Source organism: Piliocolobus tephrosceles, unplaced genomic scaffold (assembly GCF_002776525.5).
Source record: "Piliocolobus tephrosceles isolate RC106 unplaced genomic scaffold, ASM277652v3 unscaffolded_46166, whole genome shotgun sequence".
Lineage (NCBI taxonomy): Eukaryota > Metazoa > Chordata > Mammalia > Primates > Cercopithecidae > Piliocolobus > Piliocolobus tephrosceles.
Window position 1 is genome coordinate 1,054 of NW_022331161.1, and position 7,833 is coordinate 8,886.

General features: G+C 46.2%; 1 pseudogene; it reads left to right on the plus strand.

The window, feature by feature from the left end:
* Positions 1–3,574: 3,574 nt before the first annotated feature.
* On the plus strand, positions 3,575–5,802 carry LOC113224738 (annotated as a pseudogene).
* Positions 5,803–7,833: the final 2,031 nt, after the last annotated feature.

Genomic DNA, 7,833 nt, shown 5'->3' on the forward strand with positions numbered 1-7,833 from the left:
CTCTACGCAAATCAACTAGAAAATCTAGAAGAAATGGATAATTTCCTGGACACGTACACTCTTCCAAGACTAAACCAGGAAGAAGTTGAATCCCTGAATAGACCAATAGCAGCCTCTGAAATTGAGGCAACAATTAAGAGCCTACCCACCAAAAAAAGCCCAGGACCAGATGGATCCATTCCTTCTGAAACTATTCCAATCAATAGAAAAAGAGGGAATCCTCCCTATATCATTTTATGAGGCCAACATCATCCTGATACCAAAGCCTGGCAGAGACACAACAAAAAAAGAGAATTTTAGACCAATCTCCCTGATGAACATCCATGCAAAAATCCTCAATAAAATACTGGCAAACCGGATTCAGCAGCACATCAAAAAGCTTATCCAGCATGATCAAGTGGGCTTCATCCCTGGGATGCAAGGCTGGTTCAACATTCGCAAATCAATCAACGTAATCCAGCATATCAACAGAACCAAAGACAAGAACCACATGATTATCTCAATAGATGCAGAAAAGGCTTTTGACAAAATTCAACAGCCCTTCATGCTAAAAACGCTCAACAAATTCGGTATTGATGGAACGTACCTCAAAATAATAAGAGCTATTTATGACAAACCCACAGCTAATATCATACTGAATGGGCAAAAACTGGAAAAGTTCCCTTTGAAAACTGGCACAAGACAGGGATGCCCTCTCTCACCACTCCTATTCAACATAGTGTTGGAAGTTCTGGCTAGGGCAATCAGGCAAGAGAAAGAAATCAAGGGTATTCAGTTAGGAAAAGAAGAAGTCAAATTGTCCCTGTTTGCAGATGACATGATTGTGTATTTAGAAAACCCCATCGTCTCAGCCCAAAATCTTCTTAAGCTGATAAGCAACTTCAGCAAAGTCTCAGGATACAAAATTAATGTGCAAAAATCACAAGCATTCTTATACACCAGTAACAGACAAGCAGAGAGCCAAATCAGGAATGAACTTCCATTCACAATTGCTTCAAAGAGAATAAAATACCTAGGAATCCAACTTACAAGGGATGTAAAGGACCTCTTCAAGGACAACTACAAACCACTGCTCAGTGAAATCAAAGAGGACACAAACAAATGGAAGAACATACCATGCTCATGGATAGGAAGAATCAATATCGTGAAAATGGCTATACTGCCCAAGGTTATTTATAGATTCAATGCCATCCCCATCAAGCTACCAATGAGTTTCTTCACAGAATTGGAAAAAACTGCTTTAAAGTTCATATGGAACCAAAAAAGAGCCCGCATTGCCAAGACAATCCTAAGTCAAAAGGACAAAGCCGGAGGCGTCACGCTACCTGACTTCAAACTATACTACAAGGCTACAGTAACCAAAACAGCATGGTACTGGTACCAAAACAGATACACAGACCAATGGAACAGAACGGAGGCCTCAGAAATAATGCCACACATCTACAACCATCTGATCTTTGACAAACCTGACAAAAACAAGAAATGGGGAAAGGATTCCCTATTTAATAAATGGTGCTGGGAAAATTGGCTAGCCAAAAGTAGAAAGCTGAAACTGGATCCTTTCCTTACTCCTTATACGAAGATTAATTCAAGATGGATTAGAGACTTAAATGTTAGACCTAATACCATAAAAACCCTAGAAGAAAATCTAGGTAGTACCATTCAGGACATAGGCATGGGCAAGGACTTCATGTCTAAAACACCAAAAGCAATGGCAGCAAAAGCCAAAATTGACAAATGGGATCTAATTAAACTAAAGAGCTTCTGCACAGCAAAAGAAACTACCATCAGAGTGAACAGGCAACCTACAGAATGGGAGAAAATTTTTGCAATCTACTCATCTGACAAAGGGCTAATTTCCAGAATCTACAAAGAACTCAAACAAATATACAAGAAAAAAACAAACAACCCCATCCAAAAGTGGGGAAAGGATATGAACAGACATTTCTCAAAAGAAGACATTCATACAGCCAACAGACACATGAGAAAATGCTCATCATCACTTGCCATCAGAGAAATGCAAATCAAAACCACAATGAGATACCATCTCACACCAGTTAGAATGGCAATCATTAAAAAATCAGGAAACAACAGGTGTTGGAGAGGATGTGGAGAAATAGGAACACTTTTACACTGTTGGTGGGATTGTAAACTAGTTCAACCATTATGGAAAACAGTATGGCGATTCCTCAAGGATCTAGAACTAGATGTACCATATGACCCAGCCATCCCACTACTGGGTATATACCCAAAGGATTATAAATTATGCTATTGCGGCACTATTCACAATAGCAAAGACTTGGAATCAACCCAAATGTCCATCAGTGACAGACTGGATTAAGAAAATGTGGCACATATACACCATGGAATACTATGCAGCCATAAAAAAGGATGAGTTTGCGTCCTTTGTAGAGACATGGATGCAGCTGGAAACCATCATTCTTAGCAAATTATCACAAGAAGAGAAAACCAAACACCGCATGTTCTCACTCATAGGTGGGAACTGAACAATGAGTTCACTTGGACTCGGGAAGGGGAACATCACACACTGGGGCCTATCATGGGGAGGGGGGAGGGGGGAGGGATTGCATTGGGGAGTTATACCTGATATAAATGATGAATTGATGGGCGCTGACGAGTTGATGGTGCAGCACACCAACATGGCACATGTATACATATGTAACAAACCTGCACGTTATGCACATGTACCCTAGAACTTAAAGTATAATAAAAAAAAAAAAAGAGTAACAATGTAAAAATTATAGAGGTTGTCTGAGTTTATCAACAATCCCCTGGATTAGAGTCCCCTACCAGTCCTAGGTCATCTAATATACAGACACTGTGTTCAGTGGAAATATATATGTATTTTTTTTATTATACTTTTAAGTTCTAGAGTACATGTGCACAACATGCAGGTTTGTTACGTAGGTATACATGTGCTGACTTGGTTTGCTGTACCCATTAACTCATCATTTACATTAGGTATTTCTCCTAATGCTATCCCTCCCCTCTCCCCCAACCCCATGACAGGCCCTGGTGTGTGATGTTCCCCACCCTGTGTCCAAATGTTCTCACTGTTCAGTTCCCACCTATGGGAATACATTTTTAAACCATTTTTAAAAGGTTTTATTACATTCTGATAGAACATTCTCAGAAAGAATAAATAATTTAATACAAGAAGTGGGCCACTTCATGTAACAAAACAAACAAATCACCACTACAGCAACAACGAAAAACACTAATGAATGTGGTTTTAGCTTTGCAACAGCATGACAGACTAGCAAGTTAATGACATTTGTTATGCCACAGAAAATATTTGTTGAATTGTCACTCTAATGACTTTATATAAATCAACTCATTATCAACACTAGAAAAGATGATTAAAAAATACTTCAGTACATTCACGTGTTGGCTTGTTAACATTTTTAAGAGTCCATAAGAGAAAAATGCATCCAATGTTGACAAAAATATTTTTCGAGTATCTTGTGGGTATGTACAAGTAACTACTTTGTGAACAAAAGTCACTATATAATTATATAATTTCTGACACTTAAAAAAGTTTATTGTGCAAAAGAAGATACATATTCTGATACTAAATCCGCATATAAAATAACTGTGGAACCCGAGAATAGCTCGCCCTGCCAAGGCAATGGAGAGCAGGCCAGCAAGGCAGGAGCTTGGGCTCTGTGTAGCCAGGCAAGGAGGAGCCCTACAACCATGCCACCACCCCTTACTACAAGAGGCCTCTGCATGGTATCTCACACAAGGTCATGGAGAAGAACCCTCTCTCAGGGGACCTGCTAAACACGTATGAGCTCTTCCAGAAGGCAAATGCCAGCAACGGCCCCTTGCTGCTTAGGCTCTTGAATAAGCCACAGAAGTGGGACTGTGGCAGCACTGGGGCGGCCACCAACAGTGATCCTAACATCTACTTCCTGATCCAGAAGATGTTCTACATGCTCAACACCCTCACGTTCAACAGGTCCCAGCTGCACAGCAAAGTGGACCTGCTCTCCCTGAAGGTGAACCCCACTGAGATGGTGGCCAAATTCCAGGCGCCCCCCACCACCCCATAGCAGCTCACAGGCCACAGAGCTCAAGCAGATCATGGACCAGAGCCTGTCTGGTGGGGTCCTCGCCTGCTGCCCGAGGGTGCAGCTCTTCCCCAGGCTCTTCAGCCACAGTCGACTTCTCCTGAGGCTGCAGTGCCTGCAGCTTTGAGGCCAAGTGTAAGCTGGAGTCACTGCACCTGCAGCGCATCCACAACTATGTGGAGGACTCCTCTCCCTCGGTGAAGGACATGGCTGTGGGACAGGCTGAGTGCCTGCCCCAGCTGAATAACTTCTTCAGCCGCTTCCGGGCCCAGCGGGAGATGGAGAACAGCCAGCCTGGTGGCCAGGCTGCCAGCTTCTTTGAGGCTGAGCAGTGGACCCTGGCCACTTCCTGGACCACAAAGATGAGGAGGACAGCCTGTCTCTGGACTGGAGCAGCAGCATCGCCTCAGACCATGTGGTGGACATGTAGTACCTCACTGAGTTCCTGGATGAAGCCTCTTCACCCGGCGAGTTTGCTGTCTCCCTCCTTCACTGGCTCTTCCCTGAGCTCTTCGACCATCGCAAGCTGGGCGAGCAGGACAGCTGCTACGGGGACAGCGGTAAGCAGGAGCTGGACCCGCAGAGGCTGCAGATCATCTGCAATGACACAGAGGTCTACTTCCCCCACATGCAGGAGGAGGAGGCCTGACTGCAACAGTGGACCCAGCGCATCAATGACAAGCTCCAGGGCCTGGGGCTGGACGCAGGCAGCGAGGGCAAGCCCCCTACACATCGACTGCTATGACTCCTCCAGCCTGCCCAATGACATCTCAGTAATCAGGGTGGAGGATAGCTTCAAGGGCGAGCGGCGCCACTCCAAGAAGATCTGGCTGGTACCTATCTACTTGAACAAATTGGAGATCCCCCAGCCCAACTTGGAGGTGCCCGGCACCGACTGCCTGCTCAGCAAGGAGCATCTTCGCAGTATCTGCCAGAGCAGCCTATCCATCGGCAACTTCGCCTCTTGCCTGCTAGTGTCCCTGTTCCCCAAGCTCTTCACCCATGAGAACCTGCACAAGCAGTATAGCTGCTGCGGCTCCCTGGGCAAGAAGCAGCTGGACCTGTCCTGCATCAAGCTCATTTGCCACTACGTGCACCTGCCTCCGCACCAAAAATGACCAGTCTGGACCCTGGAGTTCATGGACAACCCGTGCGGGGACAACCCGTGCCGGGACAACCCGTACCGGGACAACCCGTGCCGGGACACGAACAGAGGCCCTCCTACCAGCAGCAGTGCAAGGTCCCCATGCTGGCCCTGAGTGCAGAGACAGGAGGAGCTATGTAATCAGCCCCGAGAGGGGAGGAGTTTGAGGGTCCCCCGCTGCCCCCAAGAGGAGCAGCAAGGACTTTTCAAGATTCCCTTGGATGAGGTGGTGGTCCCTTGCCCAGCTTCCGGTACCCTCTCCCTACCTGCTGTCCAACAAGGAGGTGCGTGAGATCATGCAGCACAGCCACTCCCTGTGCAACTTTGCCGCAGGGCTCCTCCACCACGGAGAACCTCCGGCTGCAGTACAACCATTTCCCGGCTTGCAACAAGCAGCAGCTGGACCCTACGCAGCTGCCGCTCATCTGCCACGACGGGGAAGCTGTCTGTCCCGTGGAGAAAGTGGAGGAGATGTGGCACTGCAAATGTATCCCCAGCATCGACGAGCGGTGCCGCTGTCCTAACAGGAAAAAATGCGACATCCTCAAGAAAGTGGAGAAGTGAAGGCCCGTGGCCTGCCCAGGGACTCGGGGTCGCCAGAGACTAAGCAATGCTTGGGAGCATGCCTGTGGCATCCACAGACAGACACGTTATATCCATGGGGTGTGGCTTACTACACTTAGACACGCAAACACCCAACCACAAGAAAGAAGCCTTGAGTTTGGTCTCTTGTCCTTACGACTTCTGTCCTGTGTTCCCTGGTGGTGCAGCCTGAGTGTGGGGAGCGCAAGCTGTGAGAGCAGGGACTAGCGTGTAGGGGTCCTCTCCCCCCATCGTGTCCTCCCCAGCCCCTCACAACTTCAAATGCAAACTCAGCAGCTCTCTTGCTCCTCTTCCCATATTTTACAGCTTCAATTTTTATCCTTTTTTTTTTTTTTTTTTTTTTCTTAAAAAGAAAACCTTAAAAAAATCACTGGGCTCTTTGGGGGCCATTTTACTTAGAAAAAAATCTTTTTAAAAGTGTCATCTTCAGGCCAGGTGTGGTGGCTCACGCCTGTAATCCCAGCACTTTGGGAGACCAAGGCAGGTGGATTACCTGAGGGCAGGAGTTCAGGACCAACCTGGCTAACATGGTGAAACCTCATTTCTACTAAAAAAAAAAAAAAAAAAGCAAAAATTAGCCATGGTGGCAGGTGCCTGTAATCCCACCTACTCGGGAGGCCGACAGGAGAATCACTTGAACTCGGAAGGTAGAGGTTGCAGTGAGCTGACATAGCTCCACTGCACTCCAGCCTGGGCGACAAGAGCAAAACTCCATCTCAAAATAATAAATAAATAAACAAACAAACAAAAGTGCCATGTTCGTGTACAATGGCTAATCATAGCTTCGGGTGGCATGGATGCTGATTTTTACCAACCTTGTCTTTTACATCTGATTCTGGAGGAGTCAAGAGGCCTCTTGGATGGCAGGAGAGGGAATGGAATAGTGTAAAGTCCCTTGGGGCCATGTGCAAGATTTCCCTTCTGCTCCGGTGCCTCAGAAGGCTTCCATCCAGCTTGGCCTGTCCGTCAGGCACGTGGGTAAAATATTGTGCTCACTCTGTAGAGAAGAACACCTGATGAAGATGATATGAATGTAGAAAGCCATGGAAACATGTCTGCAGTGTCTTCATTTGAGCTGTGTCCTACCACTGTCCCCATTCCCTCTCCACACATGGTTGCTTGTTGGAGATTCTGGGTTCTGGGAGCTGTGTAGTGACTTCCCCAAACCTCAGTGTTAGCTCCTCCAGGCAGCACCACATCCTCGTTCCCCAGGGTGGGCCCATGTCTGGGCCCCTCTTGGGGATACCAAGCATTGGAAGGACACAGGTCATCTCAGATGGGGCATCCATGTCCCTTCCCAGAGTCCACTCAGAACTTTCCCCTTGGACCCCCTAGAAAGTCCTGCTGTCCTCCACCTGGCCACCCCTTGGCTTTGGGAGACACAAGTCTTCTCTCCCCACTGACTGGAAATGTCAGACTCCTGCAGGCCAGCTACATGCTTTCCAGCAGCACCAACCAGAAAATTCCCAACAGGTAAAATCTTTAAAAATGACACTTTTACCTACCTAACTTTGGAGTCCAAATGCCTAAGAGGGAAAGGAAACAGTCTAACCAGAGTCCAGGAAAATTAACTGAATCACACGGGGTAGACATAAAACCCCTGTGGGAATATTACAGGTTCAATAACCTAATGGCTTAGTATTTTGCTACTTTAAAATGCAGAGATAACAGAAACAATCTGAATATTCTTCATACAGCCGGTAAGGACTTCAGTTCCACTGGCCATATGACATACTTTTGCCTGTACCCAGGGGCATTTTTAAAAATATAACATCAGATTTTAAGCAATGTAAAGTTGCTAATCTAACTTGTAAATTTGTTCTTGTGTCATTTACAGATTATTTCTCTGGAAACCACAAACATGAATTACTGAAATCTAGAAAGGCACAGGGACTTACTCTGTCACACACAGCTACTCATGCACACACACACAGTTACCAAAAGCTGAAGTGAGATGAAGGGGGTCTACATGAAAAACAAGTTCAACTTCTT